The sequence below is a fragment of the Notamacropus eugenii genome, chromosome 1 (genome assembly GCF_028372415.1).
Source record: "Notamacropus eugenii isolate mMacEug1 chromosome 1, mMacEug1.pri_v2, whole genome shotgun sequence".
NCBI classification, from domain to species: domain Eukaryota; kingdom Metazoa; phylum Chordata; class Mammalia; order Diprotodontia; family Macropodidae; genus Notamacropus; species Notamacropus eugenii.
Window position 1 is genome coordinate 740377192 of NC_092872.1, and position 22170 is coordinate 740399361.

The 22170-nt window shown below is 43.0% G+C and overlaps 2 pseudogenes; one reads left to right on the forward strand and one right to left on the reverse strand.

The window, feature by feature from the left end:
• The first annotated feature begins 7116 nt into the window (after nucleotides 1–7116).
• The window catches only part of LOC140520466 (uncharacterized), a 35278-nt pseudogene continuing 20224 nt past the window's right edge, over nucleotides 7117–22170 (forward strand).
• Nucleotides 19593–21121, reverse strand: LOC140519638 (N-acetyltransferase 8-like; annotated as a pseudogene).

Below are 22170 nucleotides of genomic sequence, written 5' to 3' on the forward strand. Positions count from 1 at the left end.
TTTAGAGTTGAAGAAACTGAGGTCAGGATCATTCAGCTAAGTATCTGAGTCCAGATTTGAACTCAGGTCTTCCTGACACCAGGCCTCACCAGTTATCTCAATAGAATATCTCAATAGAAAGGAGTAGGAATAAAATATGAAGGGAGATCTCTGGGGATCAATGAACAGGAGGAAACCAGCTAACATTTGGTGTTGCCTCTTTTATTGATGAACCCTCAGGGCACATGGGAGGCTAGGAGGAGCAGTCTTTCATACCTGTATACTAAGATTCCTTCTAGTCCTGACAGGATGGTAAATAGGGTGGAAAATGAAAAGGCCGTATTTAGAAGCACATCATCTCAGAACTTGGTGGAAACTCAGACATCATCTAGTTCCTCCTTCTGGTAAGAGGAGGACAGGGAAGCCCAGAAAGTCAGTGTGGTCTAAGCCAGATAGTCCAAGAAAGCAACAAGGCATGACCTCGAATCCAGTGAGCCATCTTCGATTCAACTGCTGAGGGGAAAGGTAGGGAAAAAAGAATAAGCATTTATTAAGTGCCTACTGTGTGCCAGGTGCTTTACAAATATGATCTCATTTGATCCTCACAACAACTGTGCAAGGTTGGTGCTATGAGTATCCCCATTTTACAGTAGAGGGAACTGAGGAAGACATATTGAGTGAATTTCCCAGGATTACACAACTAGTAGGTGAAGGATGCTGGATTTGAACTGGGGTCTTGATGACTCCATGCAGTGTTCTATCCATTTACAACACCTAGCTGCCAAGCTGATTTCCCTAAAGTATAATTCTGATTGTGTTGCAGCCCACTTCTGCTGAAAAAGCTTCAGTCGATCCCTATTACCTCCAAAAACAAATATAACTCCTTCAAGTAATCTGATCCCTTTCTACCTTTCCAGCCTTCTTTTCTTATACCTTGCTCTCATCCATATACTCCATAATCCAGCTGCACCAGTCTCCTAGATTTTCCAGGAATCTCCTACCCCCAAGCCTTTGCTTTGGCTTTTATGATCTCCGACCCAACCCTCAGATGCTCCTCTCAGATTCCCTGGCTTTTTCATGTCCCAGTTCAAATTCCACTTCTTCAGAACTCCTTCTTGGTCCCCACCCCTCCCCAAGCTGCTGACTCCTTCCATTCTGAGGTGGGCTGCATCCTCTCTGTATAGATCTTCTATGATCCCAGGCCTTTATGTGTTGGTGTCCCCATTAGAACATAAACTCCTTGAGGTCATGGATTGTGCTGTTTCCTTTCTTTGTGTCTTTAGACCTTAGCACAGTACTTGACACTTTGTGTTTAATAAATTCTTGTTGATTATTAGCTCCATGACTGTATATAAATCATCTCCTCTAAGTCTCAGTTTCACTATCTGTATAATAGGGATAATAATTCTAGAAGTTTCTTTCTCCAGGGATTGTTCTGAGGTTCTAATGAGAAATAGCCTAGGAGAGTCTACCTCACTTTCTTGCCCCTGTGGGATCATCTGAGCTCAAGGAAATGATTCCCAGAGAAAGCACAAGGGAGCAGATTCTGAGATTCTGGCACAGAGAGAGGACTCCCCACCCCACTCTTGCCTCCTCTGTGACTGAGGTGCTCCCTTTGGCAATGAGAGGAGGGTCCACAAAACAGGATAAATGCTTGCTGTCTCTACACTGTGCTTTTCCAGGCTTCTCTTCCTCTCTCTCCCTCTCTCTCTCACTCCCCCCACCTCTCTCTCTTCTTTAAGTTTCTAACTTCCAGAAGGAAGATGGAACCCTATCTTGGAGAGGGAGGAAGCGATAGAGGATGAGAGGGACACTGGAATATCTGGGGGTCATACCTTGCCCAGTGTTACCCAAAGTCATCTGGGCAAGTGCAACTAGTACAGCCCCTGTGATGAGTGAGTAACAGGTGTGTTGGTAGGTTGGGGGGAAGATTTCAGCTTCCCCCTTTCTGTTAATCCATGAGGGATGTTTATAAATAAGGTTGTTCTCTTTTATTATTTTATTTTTATAATTGAAAATAATTAATAACATAATAATATAATATATAATAAAATATGATAATAAATAATAATATTATTTATATAATGTCATTATATTATCCAGGCCTGGCATTCTGTCCACTGTGCCACCTAACTGCCTAGAGACTCACCTTCCTGAGGTCAAATCTAGCCTCAGACGCTTAGTAGTTGTGTGACCCTGGGCAAGTCACTTAACCCTGTTTGCCTCAGTTTCCCTCATCTGTAAAATGTGCTGGAGAAGGAAAAGGCAAACTCTCTAGTATCTTTGCTAAGAAAACCCTGAATAGGGTTATGAAGTGTCTGGCACAACTAAACAACTTCATACTTTGATGAATAGTTCAAATACATTGCCACCTGATGGCCAACTCTGACATTACACTCTGGGCAAATTCAAACACTTGGTGGATTGGGATCTATGTGATCACAGGAATCAGTTAATACAATGACTGAGCTGAGCCCATCATAGGTGTTTATTGCCACCAGGTTATTGCCCCTATGTGGATATTCACTTAAGTCACTAAGATGACTTAAACTGCTTTCCGAACTTTTAAGGATTCACTGTGAGACTTTAAGTAACAAGGTCCTTTAGGAGCACAACCCAAGTGCTTTCCCTCCAAATCCAGTGTCGTTTCCATTGTAATTCTCCATCTCTTTCTTCACTTATAAGATGGAGGGTCATTTCCATTCCATTAAATTCAATGGCCATTTCTTAAGATTCTATTATGTGCCAAATATTATCTCATTTAAACTTTGCCACAACCTGGGAGGGAGGTACTATTATCATCCCCATTTTACAGTTTTCTTCTTCTGAGTGTGTGTTTTGATCTCCCTTGTCTCCAAAGTAAGTTTCTATGATCTATAGAGTTTTTTCCATTGTTTTCTGGTTCTCCCAGACTATTGCTTGACTTTTGGACTCTTTGTTAAGGTAAGGCTCTGCTTACAGGGTGGAGGGAGAATTACCCTAAGCTTCAGGGGTAATGACCACCTATTTTCAGAGATACGGGTCACTAAAAACCAGAACTGATCAATGTGTTATCCATTTCCCGAGGAGTCTCAACTCTACCACATGATAACTCAAGTTTAGCAAACATATTTGACATGTAATTTTGGGTTGTGTTGACTTTGGGACGTGACAAAAAGCAATAACTATTCTTTTAAGACTTTATATCAATGTGAGGAGGAGAAAGTGAAGCTAGTGACCCTGCACAGCCCTCACTCACTCAAAACAAAGTGCAAGTCATGTCATTATTTCTCTGATGTCATGGTCTTCTTTGGAATTGAAGGACGAACACAACAATAATGATCTAATGATGTGTTTACTCCTCTCCTGGCCTGTTCTCTGGTCTGTGATCAACCATAAGCACTCTTTTCTGCCCTGGAACTGTTGGAAGGGTCTCCCCTCCTCTACTGCCATAAGCTCTGCTATTCTAGCACTCCTCCTCACCCTAGGATTGCCACCCAGGAATGTGACCCAGAAGCACATATGGGTAAAGCAAAAGAATCCTGTCTCAGTGCTAGTAAAGAGACCCCTGGAATCTCCTTTTCACCAGTTGTTCAACCCCCTTACTGTCTGTGGGATAAGAGCTCTGGGATCTTCTATTGCCATTGCTGATTCAATCACTCCCAAGGCGTGCTCTTGGCTTGCTGGGGCTGGGGCTGGGCCTGTGCTGGCACTGCCTGCACTCCTCTCTGACCCAGGTCTGACATACCTTTCCTACTAACTGTCTAAATTCTCTTTGGCATCTGTGGGCTAAGTTGTCTGGAAACCACCACTGCTGCAAGTAATTCCCACTGAACTTATCTGAGCAGAAAAGTCAATGGCCAGACTTTTGTGGAGGATGGATTAGAGAGAAGACTACCCTCAATCCAGGCAGGAGGTGATGTGAGCCTGAACTGGAGTGGGTACTGTGAGTGGAGAAAAGGGTCAGATTCTGGGGAGGTAGAAGATGTGGCAGTTGATTGACTCTGACAGAAAGTTAATAAAAGTAAAAAGTTGAGGACATCACTGAGGTTGCCAATCTGATTCAATGGAAGAAGGTGACACCCTCACCAGGAATAGGGAAGAGGAGCACATTGCGGGGGAGGACATATAATGAGTTCTGCTTTAGGCATGTTGAATGTATGTTTCTTATGGGACAATCAACTGCTGGTATCCTGTGGACAGTTGGTGATGTGGGATTGAACCTCAGAAAATGGAGGGTGAATTGGAGTCCTAAGGATATAGATGATAATGGAACCCACTAGAGCTGATGAGGTCACCAAGGAGAATAAAGAGAGGATTAGAGGGTCCAAGACAGAGTCCCAAGGCAGACACACATGAAGGGAAAACAAAAAAATGCTGATCCAGCAATAAAAGAGCCTGAGAAGAACCCAGGGATGTAAGATGAGAACCAAAGGTTTACACTAGATGATTTCCACCATTCTTTCTGTCCTAAATCATATCATCCTCTTACTTCTTATGACCCCTTCCTGCCTGACATCATTTCTTTTAATACAGCACGAAACAACTACAGTTACAGATTCCTTACCCAGGTTCAGCCTCTGAATTTCCCCTCCAAGAGTAAGTAGGGAGAAGGATATAGATCATGAGGAAATGGAAAGTAAAGGTCAACATTTCACTCTCCTCTTCACTGACTCTCCTTGAGACACATGGCACCCATGAGGGAGCATCCTTTCTGTCCAGAGGAACCCTTGCCTTCGAAGTCCCTGAGGAACTTCCCTCCTTCCACTTTCCTCCCCCCACCCCTGCTTTGAGACCTTGCAAGCAGCCTTAGAATCGTCTAGTCCAACTGCTTTATTTTATAGAGGCTGACTAAGTTATCACTAGAGAGTTGGAGGGTACCCTAAAGGACCTTCAAGCCATCTGGTCTGACTCCCTCTTTTAACAGAAGAGGAAAATCAAACAGAGACATGTAAGTAGCTCTGTCTATGTTAAGTCAGCAAAGGCAGAATTCAAATTCAGGTTCTCGGATTTTGCCACTACACAGAAAGGGGAAGGTCAGAATGAGTTTCATACCCACGGTCCCCACCTCCAAATCTGACATTGTACTATGCTAAATTACCTCTTCCTGTTGTTCTTCAACTATGCCCCTGATATTTTCACCCTTGAGCCAGAGCGATCTTCAGTCAACATAAATACTTCCTATATGCCAGACACTGTCCTCAGATCTTCCCGGGGAATACAAAGAAAGGTGAAAACTGTCTGACCTCAAGAAACTCACCTTCTAATGGGGAGCTAGTGGGAGAGAACAACATGCATATAACCCTACATACAACATGTACAGGGTGTTCCAAGCTTAAAATTGCACTGAGATTTCTGGGACACCCTATATATAAGAATTGAAGGAAAATAATCCCAGAGGGAAGGATCTAGAAGCTACAAGGATTCAAAGAGACCTCCTGCAGAAGGTGAGATTATAGCTGAGTCTTGAAGAAAGCCAGAGAAGGTGAGGAGAAAGAGTAATCTAGACATGGGGGACATCCAGGACCAAGGCTGACATACAAAAGACAACCAGAAGACTGGTGTAGATGGATTAAGGGTATGTGGAGGGAGGTTAAGAAGGATCTGATTTGTGAAGGGCTTTAAAATACAAAAAAAAAAATGATTCTTTACTTGACTCTGGATGGAATGACTGGAATTTATTGATTGACCCCATCAGACCCATGCTTTCAGAAGGTCACTTTGGCAGCCAAGTGAACAAAGGATCTGAGGGGAGAGAGTCTGAGATAGGGAGACCAACTAGAAGGCTTTACAATAGTCAGGTGTGAGATGAAGAGGCTCTGCCCTGGAACAGTGGCTCTGTGATCAAGGAGGAAGGGGCATATACTAAAGATTTTGGATAGAGTACGTACAACATGTTTGTATAGCGTTTTACATGTTGTCTCCATTAGAATATGAACTCCTTGAGAGCAGAGACTGTATTCAGCCTTTCTTAGTATCCCCACTTCTTAGCTTAGTGCCTGGCACATAGTAGATACTTAATGAATGCTTATTGACTGACTGAAAGACACGCAGAAAAGACAAGACTTGGCATTAGCCTGGAAATGTGAGGTGAATAGGAATGAGGAGACCAGGATGATGCTGAGGTTGCAAGTCTGGGTAAGAGGATTGCAGTGAAAGTAATCAGGAATTTGAGCATGTTGGGTATGAGATATCCATGGGACAGCCACTTGGAGATGTCCAAGAAGCAGTTGGAAGAAAGAGCTGGAAGAAACTTAAGAGTTCACGTAATCCAGTTCTGGGGGAGCTAGGTAACACAATGTATAGAGTGCCAGGCTGGAGTCAGGAAGGCCTGAGTTCACATCCAGCTTCAGACATATACTAGCTGTGTGATCCCAGGCAAGTCACTTCACCCTCTGCCTCACTTTCCTCATCTATAAAATGAGCTGGAGAAGGACATGACAAACCACTCCAATGTCTCTGCCAAGAAAACCCCAAATGGGGTCATGAAGAGTTAGACATAATTGAACAACAATCCAACCCTGTCCTTTTATAAAAAACAGTGCCGAGGCCCAGAATTGGATAATTCTTGCCTAACATCATGCAAGCATGGTCTGACAGACCCAGAATTTGATCCCAGTTCTTAGGAAACCAGCATTCCCACTACACCCAAAAGCTCATTGTCAGGGCTGGCAGGCCTACCCTCACCACCTCTCTGTTACTGTCTGTTCTGAGACAAAGTCACATAGAAGATCTTCCCTGGCTCCTTCTCACCTGAAGCCTTCAAGCAAAAGCTACCATTTAGATGTGTTACAAGTGCAGGGATTCTTGTTCAGGTATGGGTCACACTAGATGGTCACTGAGGTTTCCTCAAGCTCTGAGATTTTCTACGAAACCTGATTCAGTCTAAGGTGATCTCAGAGCATTTGCCTGAGATGGATTGAGGTCATCATGTAGCTCAGTCTCTGACTGGGATCAGGGAGACAGAGTTTTTGAAAGAATTAGACCCTGTGAAAAGTTTTGAGACAGACAAGAGGAACAGGGCCTTATACAGAAGTTGTTGAAGAATTCTGTTGAGGGTCCCCAAGTTAGGTGGTGAACCTCACCCAATGGCTTCTGACTCATTTTTGCTGAGTCAAAAGGACTGAGGGCTTAGGGGGAAGTTGGGTTATCAGTCTATAAAGGCACTGGACTTAGGTCAGTTTTACTTCTCATAATTCTCTCTGGACAAAAATCTCTTGAAGAGACTAGCCAGAAACAAGGATTGGGTCTAGTTCATAGGCCAGAGATGAGCGAACAACCCATAATGGAGGAAAGAGAGTCTCCAACCCACTTCAGTGCAGCTCATCAACATGTCATGTTGAAGCCTCAAGGTGAGCACCCTGTATTCCCCTCCCTCTACTTCCCTTCCTTTGGGATCCTCTCCTGGACTCATCTCACCATGACTGGCCCTGGGCCCTGAGCAGTCCAGGGAGGTACATTGGAGGAGTATGCCAGATAGGGTCTGGAAATCATGTCAACAAGCATTTACTAAGTACTTACTATGTAAGGGACTAAGGACTGGGAACACAGACTCTATCCTTAAAGAGTGTACATTCTAACTGGAAAGACAATGCCTAAAAGAGATCTTCCAAGTGAGGAGGGGGGTCCCCTCATTTGGTGGCATGATGGCAAATTCCAATGCCTCAGGAACAGAGCCAGGAGAGGAATGAAGGTTGGCTGGCCTGGCTGTTTCCTCAGAGGAACTCATCAATGAGGGGAGGAGGTGAGTGCTTGGGGGTGAGGGAAGTACGGAAAAAAGATTTTCCAGGGGGAGAAGGTAGCTGGAGTAGTAAGGCAAAGATCTGAAGGATGGAATTTTAATTCACTATTTTACCCAGAGGCAGTGTAACTTAATGTGTGATGTGAGGGCCTGAGAGTCCAGAAGACTCAGATGCCACCACTAACCCTCATTAGCTACTAAATCTGTTTATCTCTCTGGGACTCCGTCCCCTCACCCATAAAAAGAGAAAGCTGACTCCAAGTCCATGCTCCTATGACTTATCACTAAGCCCTAGATTGGTAAACCCATCCATGATGTTTTTAACCCTATGAAGAACACATCTTATACAGTGCCTTAAATAACTTCTCTCCCAGAGAGGAGATCAAGAGACTTGGCCTTTTTCATGTCCTAGATCTAATGGACAATCTGGTGTGACCCCTTTTCAGAAGCTTAAGAGACTTGTTTTCATAAAACAATATTTTTAAATTCATAAAATATGTAAGATTGTAAAAGGAAAGGGAACAAAATTCTATTAAGGACCTACTATGTGCTAAGCTTCACAATAAGGGCTTTATAAATAGTGTCTCATTTGCTCTTCACAACAGCCCTGTGAGGTAAAGCAGAAAAATCTAGCACTCACTATCTCCACTTTAGAGTGTGGGAAACTGAGGCAGGCAGAGATTAAGTCACTTAATCTCTAATCTCAGCTAATAAGTATCTTTGGTCAGACTCAAACTCAGTTCTTCTTGTCTCCAGGGTCGGTGCTTTATCCTCTGGACCACCTGGCCAACTCTCTCGAGAAACAAACAATGGACAGATTCTAGGTACAAGACACTCCTGGTTCAGAGAATAAGAGGCTGGATCCAGTGATTTCTTGAGGTCTCTTCTGGCTCTAGGGCTCTGGTTTTCTACACTGACATTGGTCCTGGACCTTCTTTGTACCCCCCCCCCAAAAAAGTACTCTCAACCCCATTTTCCTTCTCAGTCTGAGACAAACATCAGCAGTTACTCTGTGCCTCAGTTTCTCCATCTATAAAATAAGGGAAAGAGACTTGATAACTTCCCTCCAGCTCTATGCTCATGACCTTAGATCAAATCAAGCCTACCCACTTTGTGACCACCACAGTTGACATAGTTCTCTCCATTGTCTAAGTCCAATTGATGTATGCTGGCTTTTTCCTGGTTTTTGGTACTCGTTGTTACAATATTGCACAATGATTTTCTGTTTTACATGCTCTTTCATCCCTCATCTAAACTATAAGCCCTGGCAAGGCTGGGCTAAAGCCTAAAACTATGCCTGCGATTTTAGATTCTGTCCCTAGAATGTCTCTCACAGTGTCTTATATACATAGATATCCAATAAATGTTTACTAATCCATTGAGTATATTCCCACAAAGCCTCAAACTCACTTCCTCTCCCCACCTCCAACTTGGTATACCCTTAGCCCTTGGAATTCTCATTGTCCTAATAACTACTGTATCTACATTAAGATTTGGTCTTGAGTATAAGAAGTCCCATGCCCTGAAGCCTGAGTAGAGAGTTAGTCTGGAAAGCTTGATCACTTTCACCAGATTATTTCCCTGTGAGCAGTACCACCATTCCGAAAATATCATCTCAGTGACTCTGGTCTTGCCTTTTAGCACTCCTAGGAAAGGATTCAGTCTCAATTGATTTGGATTGACTCAGACTATTCTGATGAATTGGATACAACCCTTTGGTATAGGATAGATGGACTTGCCTAAATCAGTCACCAAGTGATGAGTCACTCCCAGGGAGCTACTGAAGGCAATCACAGAGAGATGGTAACCAAGTCTCTCAATCATATGATCCTCTGTGGAAGCATGGTTGTCACCATCTTCCCTCTACCCCTCCCCACAGATCTGCTCTTAGTACTGCCTGAATTCTCTATTGACTTACTCTAACAGTTAGGTCTGTCTGGCATGGACACCCAAGACCACCAAGTAAATGAGACTCTAGTGATCCACTCTCTATTTAGGCATTGGATAGGAGCTGTCTTCTTCCTTCTTCAGTGTGGGGTTAATCATTTCCCCCTTGCTCTCTCACTTCCCCAACACACACACACACACACACACACACACACACACACACACACACACAATTCCAAACAGTTGAGATCACAAGTCTAAGGAAAGAAGAGGTTAGTCAAGATGCTGGACATAGAACTCCAGATGTCACTGAGCCCTAGAATTGCAGTCTGAAGTCCTGAGCCCATGTCTCAACATAGCCAGTTAGGAGCTACATGGCCATAAGCAAATTCCTTAGATTCTAACATCAAATGAAAGGGTAGAACTAAAAGATCTCTAAAGTCCACTTAATTTCTAATGTTCAATAATCCCACACTCTTAATTAAGTCAGCAAGTATTTATTAAGAACTTACTGTATGCCAGGTACTGTGTTAATTACTGGGAATACAAAATATAAGCAGGAAGAAAGACAGTTCCTTCCTTGGAAGAGCTTACATTCCTCATTGGGGGAAAGCACACACAAAAAGACAGCTGAAAAGCAGGGGTGAGGGTATCCAGAGAGGGAGAAAGCCCATGAGAGTCAGGACTACAGCCTGGAGAGGAATGCCAGAATGCCTGGCTTGAGTCTTCTCCTTTGAATGGAGGTTCTGGGAGAAAGCAGTCAATTAGAAGGAGAAGCTGAAGCAGCAGAAAGTATTTCCAGTGGATGAGGTCCAAGGCTGAGGTCCAGGGGTAGCCTGAGTTTCCAGCATCTTCCTGGGCATTGTAGCCAGAGACCAGAGGAGTTAGGAGTGCAGATGGAGGTGAAATTTGGACTCAGTATCTCTGACATCTCCATACAACGCTCTTCCACTAATGAAAAGCTTGCAGATGGTGGATGATAACTATCCAAATCATACATAGCCCGATGATTTGAGCCCCCACTCAATGTGTTACTGTATATAACAAAGATACACGGATACAATAGAAAAAACCTATTAGGCATGTATAATGTAGAAAAATCAAAAGGAAAAAATTAAGAAGCAAAACATTCTTGATATCCACATGGAAACCTTCTATACCTCCAGTAAATTTATAGGCTAATTCCTGGTCATTTCCTCTACATTTTTGATCGATAGTGGGAGTTCACATTCAATTTGCTATTCACTGCCAAGAGGGAGACACTTAGACTGTGGTATGGTTAACTCCTAGGAATCTTTCCCTGAGTCCCTTGGGTAAGGCTGAAGAATGGCCAAAAGCCCTTATCTTTGTCATTGTAACATTTCAAATGTATACTGGACACCACAACAGACACCCCACACAATCATCTTCCATTATCTGACTTAATTCTTGACTTGCCACACCTATCCATTCACTACCCCCATGGCCCCTGAAATTCAACCCTATAAAATTTCCACCTTCTAGAACAGGGGTGGGGAATCTGTCCTCAATGATGCACCTCAGGTTCTCCACCCCTGTTCTAGAGTCTCATTGCCCATCAGAGACTTGTCCTGATGATGTCCCTAGGCTCTGGGTTCATATACAGATCATGTATTGTGCTGAAGAAATCCTCCAAAGATGTCTCTTACACCCAGGAAACACAAGTTTCTGACCTATCCCAGCATCTGTCCATCTTTTTTATATAAACACGTGACCTTGAGTAGATTAGACTCAATAGCTGATGAGGTGCCTCCCAAGTGTCAAATTCTAGGATGGTGAGATTCTATAAAAGTCATTTCCCTTATTTGGATGTCAGTTTCCTCATGTTGAAAATTAGGAGAGTAGACTCAGTGACCTCTAAGAATCCTTTCAGCTGTGACATTCAGTAATTCCTCTCCCATTCCCAGTCATGTAATATTAGACCATGAAAAGATCTTAGAGATCATATAGCCCAAATATTTCATTTTTAAGAGGATGAAACTGAGACTACAAGAGAGAAGTGATTTGCCCAAAGTCACCCAGCTAGCAAAAGCAAAGCCAAGATTTAACCCAATTCTTCTCACTTGAAATTCAGACCTTTTTTCTAGCTCTTGACCCCACCTTATATATTGAATAAGAGCACTCCACTCCCCAGCCAACCCTGTCCTGAACTGGGGTGCCAAACACCTTGTGGTCATTTGCTCCTTGCTAAAGCACCCTGCCTATCTCCTTCATGTAGTTATGGTGAGAGGCAACTTTACTAACAAGGGGAAAAACCCATCTTTTTCAAGACTCAGATAGAGTGTCTGTATCCCTGAAACCTCCAGTTTCTTTTCCTATACTCTGAGCTTTATGCCTGAAAACCAAATGACTAGAGAATTGTCCAGTAGAGTTTAGTTCACTCATCTGTACCAACACTTAAGTCCAAAAAACATTTTGTCTGGGCCTGACTTTAGGCCCTCTATGATATGTCTCTGCTTATCCTACCCTTGTCTTACTGTATACATTAGCCCACTAGTCAAGGTGATCAGTGATCAGGCTCAAATTGTAGCGTGCTAGAAATGATTATGAGTGGCAAAGAGAAATTTATTCCAAGGTCATTTAGGAATTGATGAAGAACAACTCTCCCCCATTCTAGCTAATGAATCTAATTACTGAAGGCTCTGCTACAGGTAGCTCCCTCAGCCTTATATCTCATTCCAGACCTTAGCTTCCCAATTCTGAGATCAACAGTAGAAGGCATCATTCTGGGATTTTAAGGCAGCTGACTGGAGACCATTGCTTTGATGAATGAATATTGTCCCTTCATAAGCTCATAAGCTGATAGATTAAGATCTGGAACTCACTTTGGAGGTAATCTAGTCCAACCATCTTATTTTATAGATGAGGAAACTGAGAACAAAGATGTCAAGGAAATTACAGTAGCCTTTTGGCAGTCTCCCTGCCTCAAGTCTCTCCTCACTTCAGTGCAGCCTTCGTGGAGCTGTCAAATCAATTATCCTAGAGCACAGGTCTGACTGTACCACCTCTCCCCCTTATGCAATAAACTCTAGGGGCTCCCAATTACTTCCTGAATCAAATATAAAATTCTCCCTTTGGTTTTTAAAGCCCTTCATCACCTGTCACCTTCCTACCTTTCCAATCTTCTTACATCTTAATCGCTTCTACATACTCTGCCATCCAGTGACACTGACCTCCTCAAATACACACAAGACACTTCATCTCTGGACTCTGGATGCACATTTTCACTGGCTGTCCACCATGCCTGGGATTCTCTCTTCCCATCTCTATTTCCTGACTTCCCTGACTTCCTTTAACTTCAATCTCTCCTGGAATATTGACTGCATCCCTGCTGCCTACAAACATGCCCATGTCTCCCATGTCCTTAAAAAAATCTTGCTCAATCTGTCCATCCCTATTTATCTATTCATATCTATCTTCCCTTTTGTGGTTAAATTGAAAAAACCAAAGAGAGTAGGTGTCTTCATTTGTTTTCCTCTTACTCTCCTCTTAACTCACTGAAGTCTGGCTTCTGACCTCATCATTCAATAAAAATTTTCTTTCCAAAGTTACCAATGATCTCTTAATTGAAAAGTCTAATGACTTTTTCTCAATCCTATTCATGAAAGAAAATAAAGTGTAAGGAGGTCAGACTGGTTGTCAAACCCCTCCATCCTCTCCCTCCTCTAGGGCATCTTTACTCAACTGCCAAAATGATCTTCTGCAAGCTGAATAATCTCCAGTGACTTCCAAGATCCAATAGAAAGGCTCTAGAATTCAATATACAATTCTTAGTTTGATTTTTGAGGTCTTTCACATATTGATCCCTTTCTCCTTTTCCAATCTCCTTACACATCTCTTCCCTGACTCCTTAGTCACCTAGAGACACTGGCTTTGCTGCTGACCTACACGCAAGACACCCCTTCCCTGCTCTGAGCATTTCCCTAGCTTTTCCCCAGGCCTAGAATACTGTCCTTCATCCCTGCCAAGACAGCTCAAAACCTATCTCTGTAAGAAGTCTTTCCCAATGCCTCTTAACATCACTGCCTTTCCTCTGAGATTGCCTCCAGTTTTGCAGACACACACACACATTTATACACATGTATGTATCATGTAAGTTATGTGTATATGTGTACTAGCAATTTCAAGGGAAAGATCTTTCTCACTCATTAATAGGCCCAAGTGACCTGCTTAAATCACCTGGAAACCTAAGACACATAGTGGGAGGAGCTTGCTGAATGGGTGGAACAGGAAGGGTGGAGCAGAACTGGAAGGGAGTGAGTGAGCACACTCAGGGCAGAGGAGAGAGGATGCAGGTAGGCAGGCAGGGCAAGGCTCAGGCTCATGAGTGTTTGCTTGGGAGAAGGCCCTGGCAGAGCGGGAGAGGTTTGGGAAAGGCCTTGCCCCTTGTAGTGATCATGTTTATCAACTTCTTAAGCACGAAGACAAATTTTGCTTTCTGCTTCTGAAATTTGGTTTTTTGGTGTCTAAATAAATGTTTTTTTTTCCTGCCTTCTATATGGATAGTTTTTTTATATTTTGCGATTGAGAACTATGCTGGCATATTCATAGTCACCACCAGCACTGGAATATTGCCTTGGAGATACAATATGCATATATTTCTATGTAGGATTTCTTTGTACGTACTTGTTAGTGTGTTGTCTTCCATAGTAGTATGTGAGCTCTGAAGGTAGCTTTTTCTTTCTTTGGATTTAGCGCTGTGGTTGGCTCAAATTAACTGCTAGCTGGCTTGCACTTGACCCCTGAGGAAGAGCCATCTGTAAGGTGGAAGGGAAACCCTCAGCTTGTGCTTTAATTCCTGTCCCCCCTCTTTTCACCACAGGAGTTACTTGCAAGCTTTGAAGGGTGCAAAGAATATAGACTTCCATCTTCCCATCACTGTCCTAGTCACGTATTCTGATTAGCTGGCAGCACTGTCCATGCTGGGAACCAAAGACAGACAGGTTCCTCATGCTTAGGGGAAACTTCTTGAAGTCCCCATGAACAGAAAGAAAAGACTTCCAGCAACATGGAACTGTGAGTTGCCCCTTTACCTTAAGTGCCTTGTAAACCTAAGCCCATGTTCTCCTGAACTCTTTATGCTCTTGTGGGAGAGTATTTCATACATTTACCTTTCCAGCTAACTCTCCACTTTCCATCAGCAGTTATACTTGGTTTTGACTCCATGAAACAGTACCCCAGTGCCAGGTAGCCCCTGGTGGGCCCCTCCCCAGCCACCCTTGAGAGTAGAGACTTTTTATGTATTCCCAGAACTTACCATGATGCCTGACACAGAGTAGTTACTTAAGAGATGTTTATTGAATTGAACTGAATTAAATTTGGGGGCAGATGTTTTGTATCTAATGTTCTTTGTGAATAGTCAGTTAATAAGCATTTATTAAACACTCACTAAATACCGTGGGCAGTATTGGGTTTTGTCCTTCTCAAAATATTCTGGTGTGTTCTTTCGAACCAAAATGACATCACTATGGTGAGTCACTGTAGATGATCACACTAACATGAGTTCAGAAGATTCTATCAGAGGTCAGGCAAAATAATCCACATGAACATTTGGTAAAATGATATGGGTGATTTCTTCTGACCTGTGCATAAATTGAATTTAAGGGAGGCATAGCTGCACAAAGTGTTGGTCCTCCCTCTCTGTTCCTAAGTCATCAAAGTCCAATGTAAGGAAAAAAGCCAAGATAACTGGCAATGGCTTGGGATGCAGCGTATGACCTTGACTTCTTTGAAGTCTAACCAAGTTCTGAGCACTCTACAGCGCCTGCTTCAGCCACCATCATGACCTTTGGAGCCAACTGTTCTCATCTGACTATTCTGCCAGGGGATATGGTCACATGCTTGAAGTGGACCCCCCTGAAATTCACAAATGAGTCTGAGAGCCACCCCTTGGTCACTTTCAAGCTGATCTAGACTGTTTGCCAAAATGATTTACCCAGTTGCGGCTGCTGCATATGCAAGGGCTTCTTTGAGGAACAGGTGAGAGTTGGGCAGATCAAGTAGATGCCAAAGGAGGAAAGTAGCCCTGAAAATAAGTAGGCAGCCCCCATACCAGAGGTATTAATCTTCCCTGAATACCCTATACCAGAGTGGGGAACAAATTCTGTTATGAAGAGGATTTGTTCTGTGAAGTTTGGATCCAGTCATAGGACCTCAGTTGAGCACCTAGAGGCCCACATGTGGCTTTGAGACCTCAGGTTCCCAACCCTTGTGTCAATACCTTACACCAGGCACTATACTAAGCATAGACAAGCTTGATAAATACACTTTTCAAAAGACAGCTCAAGGACAGCTAACTAAATGACTCAACTGATTACTTTGGTCAAGGATGAGGGAGAAGTAGACTATAAAGGACTAGAGCTGATGACATTTGAGAATCACCCTTGACACCTCAGAGGTACCCGTAGCAACCTAAGGGGGAGATATAGAAAAGCTCTAAGGCCACAACTTGTCCTTCAGGGCAGGTGGGGGGAGTCAGCATAAAGCTCTCCAGAATGTACATGGCATATGAATATGTGGAGGATAGACAGCACAAAGGTGAAGAGAAGTGTAGACAATCACAAGGAAGCCAATGTTCCTGAATCATAAATGTGTGGAGAAGAATAAAGGACAAGAAGTCTAAAAAGGGAAGAAGGCATTGGTTATAAAGAGCTGTAAATGCCAAAAAGAGGGATTTTTGTCTTCTACCCATTTCTCCTTTCAAACCCTCCATCTTCAGGAAGACACCCCTAATCTCTGTTCTCTTTGCATAGTCAGCTCTCTACTCCAGATTTTAAGGGTTCTGGCATTCGAAGAATCTGTGCCTACTCAGACTCACTTATGTTCATATTTATAGAATCATGGACCAGAAGGAAGATTATATACCTAGACAAGAATTCCAGAATGGCAGAATCTCAGGGTTAGAAAAGATGTCAGAGACCATCTAGTTCAGAGCTTCCTAAATTTACTTAGCCTACCACCCCCTTTTCAAAAAAAAAAACTTGTTTGTCCCCTGGAAAACTATTTTCTTTAACCCTTTAATGTTTTCCTTTAAATGCACATCATTTCAAAAAATTGCATCTTATTTTTAATAATTTATTATTAATTTGTGGGGTATTTCCTACACTGAAATTTTAATGCCACAATATTGTGTCATGTAACCATATAGTGTCTCACTGTAAACAAGTGATGACACAAATATATTTTTGCCAATGTCAAGACTTTCAGACAATGTGGGACAGGCTCACCTGCCAACACTTGCTTGTTAAGACCTGTTGGCAGACTTGAATACTGGGTTATAACTTGCATTTTGTGTGTTTATTTAGAAAAATAATGTAATCACTATGACTTTAACACTTTCTTCCTTCCTTATGCTTCCATGGTTCCCTTATTTTTATTCAATTACCTCCAATTGCACCAGAGACTATGACCACCCTCATGGATCTTTCCAGTGACCCACAGAGGGTGATATCACCTACTTTAGGAACCTCTGAATTCTAGTACAACCCATGCCTTTATGAAAAATACTCTTGATAATATACTTGACAAGCATCACCAAGGCTTTCCCTGAAGAACCCCTCTGATGGGGAACCCATTTCCTCCCAAAGTTACTTATCTGACTCTGGGACACATCTAGTTATTAGCAAGTTTTTCTCTATGTGACTCTTTACAACTGGAAGGAAGGTTGATTAGGGGACTCCCAGACCATTTTGATGGAGTCTCCAATCAACTTGATGAGAAGACATGGTAAAGACCTTGGTGTGAAGGTGAACTCTCATAGAGGTAGACATGAGCTCTGGAAACTTACCAAGAGGGCACAAAGAGCTCCTCTGATTGGTGTCCATTGCCTGAGCTTCTTACTAGATTAATGGGGACTAAGACTCAGGAGATTCTTGTCAGAAGTGAGGCCTCAAGATAGACTCATGGCTTCTCTCCCGCCCATTCCCCTCCCCATCCAGCCTTCCCTTGAAAACTTCCGAGGAAAGAAATGGTTCTAGTTTTTAGGAAGTTTTTCCTGAAGTAATGCTATTCTTTGAAAATCCCACCCACAACTCCTAGTTCTCCTCTCTGAAGTCAAAAAGGAGTATTCTAATCCTTCCATAGACCAATTCAACCCTTTAAATATGGCTAGCATGTCATTCCCAACCCCCAAGTCTAACCTTCTCCAGGATAAATACCACAGTTCCTTCAATCAAAACTCATTTGGTATAATCTTCAGGCCCTTCACCACCCCAGTGACCATCCTCCATGAATCCTCCAGCTTCTGAAAGGCCTTCCCACAATTTCAGTCTCTTTTTGTCTCTGTTAACCTTCTTTTAGTCTCTGAAAGACTATTTTTCTCTCGTGTTTGGGACCCAATCCCTCTGATCCAATCCCTCTGGCTTCTGGTCTAAATTGGCAAGTAAGTATCCACCTCCATTTACCAATTTCTTCAGTCTCAGTCAGTGTCTTCCTAATGTAATGGATGGATTCCAATAAACTCTTCAAGCTCAGTACTTCAGGTTTAGGGAGGAAACATGTTCAGGGATCCACTGAGGATGTTTCCTTTCTTTGTGAACTGAGCCTGCTTGTCCTTCTGTCAAGTACATTTATCTCCATTTGTTTTGCCCAATGCATTGTCAGCACATTTGGAGATATTTTGTCTAGTCTTACATCTACACGGTTCTTTGCATTTTTAGGGGATATTTTGGGGAAATACAATAGGTTGACATTTTTGGGCCAAAGGGATTCCTCCAAGAATTGTTACCCAGGGACAGTCAATTTTCACATCCAAAGGTGAGTTTTCAGTATATCCCAGGTCCCAAATCCCTACTGGGAGCACTTGCCTCCATAGGTTGTAAAACCTCAACAAGGATTAAAGTTTTTCTATGAGAAGAGAATCTCAGTTTTTTCTTTTGACTGCATTTTTTCACTTTTGTGAGGTTTTTTTGTTTATCAATTTTTATAATTTTATTTTCTTTATAGTTGCTTCCATTGGGACAGGTCCCTTGTTAACACTAGGCACAGTAACTTACCATAAGCCATGCAAATGACTCTTGTTTTGGAATTTGCATAACACTGTATTGAGATGAAAGAGGGAGTAAGGCAATTAATAAATGAGTAAACCAACAGAGAAACAGAAAGAGAGAGAGAGAGAGAATAGAATGACAATGACTCAAAACAAAATCCTTTCTATTTAAGGATGACTAGAATCTCTTAATCTACCAACTGTGGTGGGTCTAGCCCCTCTCTGAAAGCTGTTTATTTCTTGCCATACTCAGTGGGGCACATCTCTAAAGGCACATTCCTTTACTGCTGGGGAGATGATCATAGCGCATTACTTGAGTTCAGAAGTTCCAAACTGAAAGAAGGTTAAAGGCAAACTTGGGTTTCCACACTAAGAGCATGATCTCCACTAGGCAAAGGGCCACCAGACTGCCTAAGGAGAACCCAAATGATCCAATTTAAAGCCCATTTGAAGATCCGCATTGGGATCATGACTCCAAGGGGCTACTACACTTCTAGCCTGGGTGAGGTAGGGAGATACAGTCACTCAAACAACAATGACCACTCTTGTTTGGGACAATATCTAAGAATGGTGCTTCATGGACTCTCTGGGGCTCTTCCTACTCTCCTTAAGAGGTCATTTAGAAATATGCCAGTTTTGGTTGAAACTTTAGTGTACATGGCACTAGAGGGACACCCTCAAGAGGACAATGGTTGAGTCTTTCCAGAGAACTTTGTGGAACTGAGGATACAGATCTATGTGTCAAATGTAACCAAGGTTTTGTCGAATACAGAAAATACTTAAGGGGTTAGGGGAAAAGAAAGTGTAATGGGTAAAAATGTAATCACCGTCTAGACCAGGGAAATCCTTATTATTCTCTCTTGAAATATTGAAAGTACAGGATACTCCCACAGTGACTTTTTAAAATAGAAGTCCCTTTCTCTGTGATTTCTCCTCAATCCAAAATGATTTTTGTGTAAGGGCATTTTGCAATAAGGAAATAACCAGTCAAGAATGGCAGGAAAGTCAACAACCTTTAATAAGCACAGCATACTGTGGTGGAACCCATAATAAAATCATGAAGAACTGTGGGACATGGAGGGGTTGAGGCAAGAGACAGTCATGCCTGGGGGGAAAATATCACATTGGTAATGCCACATTGAGAGGAAACCTAGCCACCAGTTCAAGTAATACCTTGATTCATGGGATTTCCAAAATCCAAGACTCTCATAAAGTCGGTAAGCTGGGTGATTGGAGCAGGTAGTCTCAAGGACCACTCCATCATACCCCTGATCCCAGGCAAACTGCAGCACAGTCTACACCAAGGTGCTGGCCATCCCTTTGCCTCGGAAACTCCTCTTCACAGACAAGCGGACCAATTCCTGATATTTCCCTCCTCCAATCAGCGTCTTTGCTGGACGGGCACCGATGATGCCCACTACCTGATGCTCAGACTCTGCCACCCAAAAGCTGGAGTATCTCCCACTCAGAAAGGATTTCTGGATATCCAACAGGTCAGTATTCAAGGAATTATATACATACTGTTTTATAACATGCCTAAAATACAGCCAGAGGCCAGCTAAGAGGCCAAATAAAGACAGGAGACACAAGACAAGGGAGACAGACCACAAGACCATAGCAAAGGGTACCCCCAAAAGTACCAAGAATATTCTTGTCTTCTTCAGTAAAGGCCAGAAGCCATAAGGCATGTTCCCAAGCATTCCTTTAGAGAATAATTCCCTCACAGGCTCCCAGTCATGGTCTTGGTATCTCCTGATGGGGTAGGACACCATTGGTGTTTTTGTCTCCATCTCCTAGAGAACCCCAGGAGAAATCAGACTGAGCCCTTAGCACTCCCTCCTGCCCATCTTAGCTACAACACTGAGCTCACTTCTTGTCCTTGGAAATGTAACACACCTCTCCATGAATGGGAGAAACTACCCTAATTCTGCTCTCTACCTGCCCCAGCCCTTTCTCAACCCCTCTGGAAAGCAGGTACTTGGAGACTGAAGGGGAGAAGTCACATTAAAGAATCAGAGTGAGTGACTCTTTTGAGACTTAGAGATTATTTTTCAGCCTCTTATTTTTTTCAGGACAAGAAAATGAAGCATAGAGGCTCTTAGAGAGGCCATCTAGTGCAACTCCTTCACTTCATGGATGAGGAAACTGAGGCTCAGAGCGGTTAATTAACTTCCCTAGGGTCAAAGAGTTTGTGTCAGGGAAAAGATTTGAACCTAATTTTCCCCCACTCTTATCTAGCCTTATGTTCCTCTAGATGAACTGACAACCTAAGGAAGGGGGCAAAAGAAAGGGCTAAGGAAGCCCAGAAATCCCCTTAGACTACCACAGGATGGAAGGAGATGCCTTCCAGCCCAATCCAGAGGTTCAACAAGCCCTAGATTTGTAGAGTAAGGAAAATATACCCTGGCTCTGGGCTTTCTTCCTTCTTTTCTCTATCTTTCATGCATCATTTCTCTCTGTCTTTCTCTCTCTATCTCTGTCTCTCTCTGTCTCTCTATCTGTCTGTCTGTCTGTCTGTCTGTCTCTCTCTCTCTCTCTCTCTCTCTCTCTCTCCCTCCCTCCCTCCCTCCCTCCCTTCTCCTCTCTGTTTTTCTCTCCGGTTCTCTGTCCCTCTCTTTCTGCCTCTTTCCCTATGTCTCTCTGTCTTTCCCTCCCTCTCCCTTTCCTTCCCTCCTCCCTCTCTTTGTGTCTCTGTCTCTGTCTCTTCCTCCTTCTCTTCCCCTCCCTCTCTTCCTTCCTCACCTGCTGTATTTCCAGGCTGTAGTTGTTTGCTGGCAGTCCTCTTCCTAAATCACTGAGTGTGCTGCACCACATTCTAAGCCCTCACATATAAAAGGTTCCATTCTATGACTAAACCATCAGGTGTCCTATCAAAAGGACAATGACTCTCCCTTAGGTATACAGTAACTTGCTGATTGAGAAATCCAAGGTTTCATCTTTCACTCTTTCTAAGTAGCCTCAAAGGCCAACAGGAAATGTTTCTCACATCGGCACAAAGTAGAATGCAGCCTATGTAACATACCCCAGCCTTGGTCCAGTAAGACCAGTACTGGAGCAGACCTCTGGAGCTGAATCCCCAGCAACAGCTGTGGTTCCCAGATTGCTCAAACCACAAATGCCAAAAACAGCTTCATAGGTCAGTTAAGAAAGCTTTCACCTGGATGAGAAGGGAATATGGTCTATCCCCCCAGCAGCAGCCAATGCAGTTCAACGATTCTCATTGCACAATAATACTCCATTATATTCATATACCGCAACTTGTTCAGCCATTCCCCAGTTGATGGGCATCGCCTTGATTTCCAGTTTTTGGCCACCACAAAGAGAGCTGCTATAAATATTTTTGTACATGTGAGACCCTTTCCCATTTCTATGATCGTATTGGGATAGAGTCCCAGAAGCAATACTGCAGGATTAAAAGATATGCACATTTTTGTAGCCCTTTGGGCATAGTTCCAAATTGCTCTCCAGAGTGGTTGGATCAACTCACAGCTCTACCAACGATGAATTAGTGTTCCAACTCTCCCACATCTTCTCCAACATTTATCACATTCCTTCTTAATAAACTGCAGTGCTTCCCCAT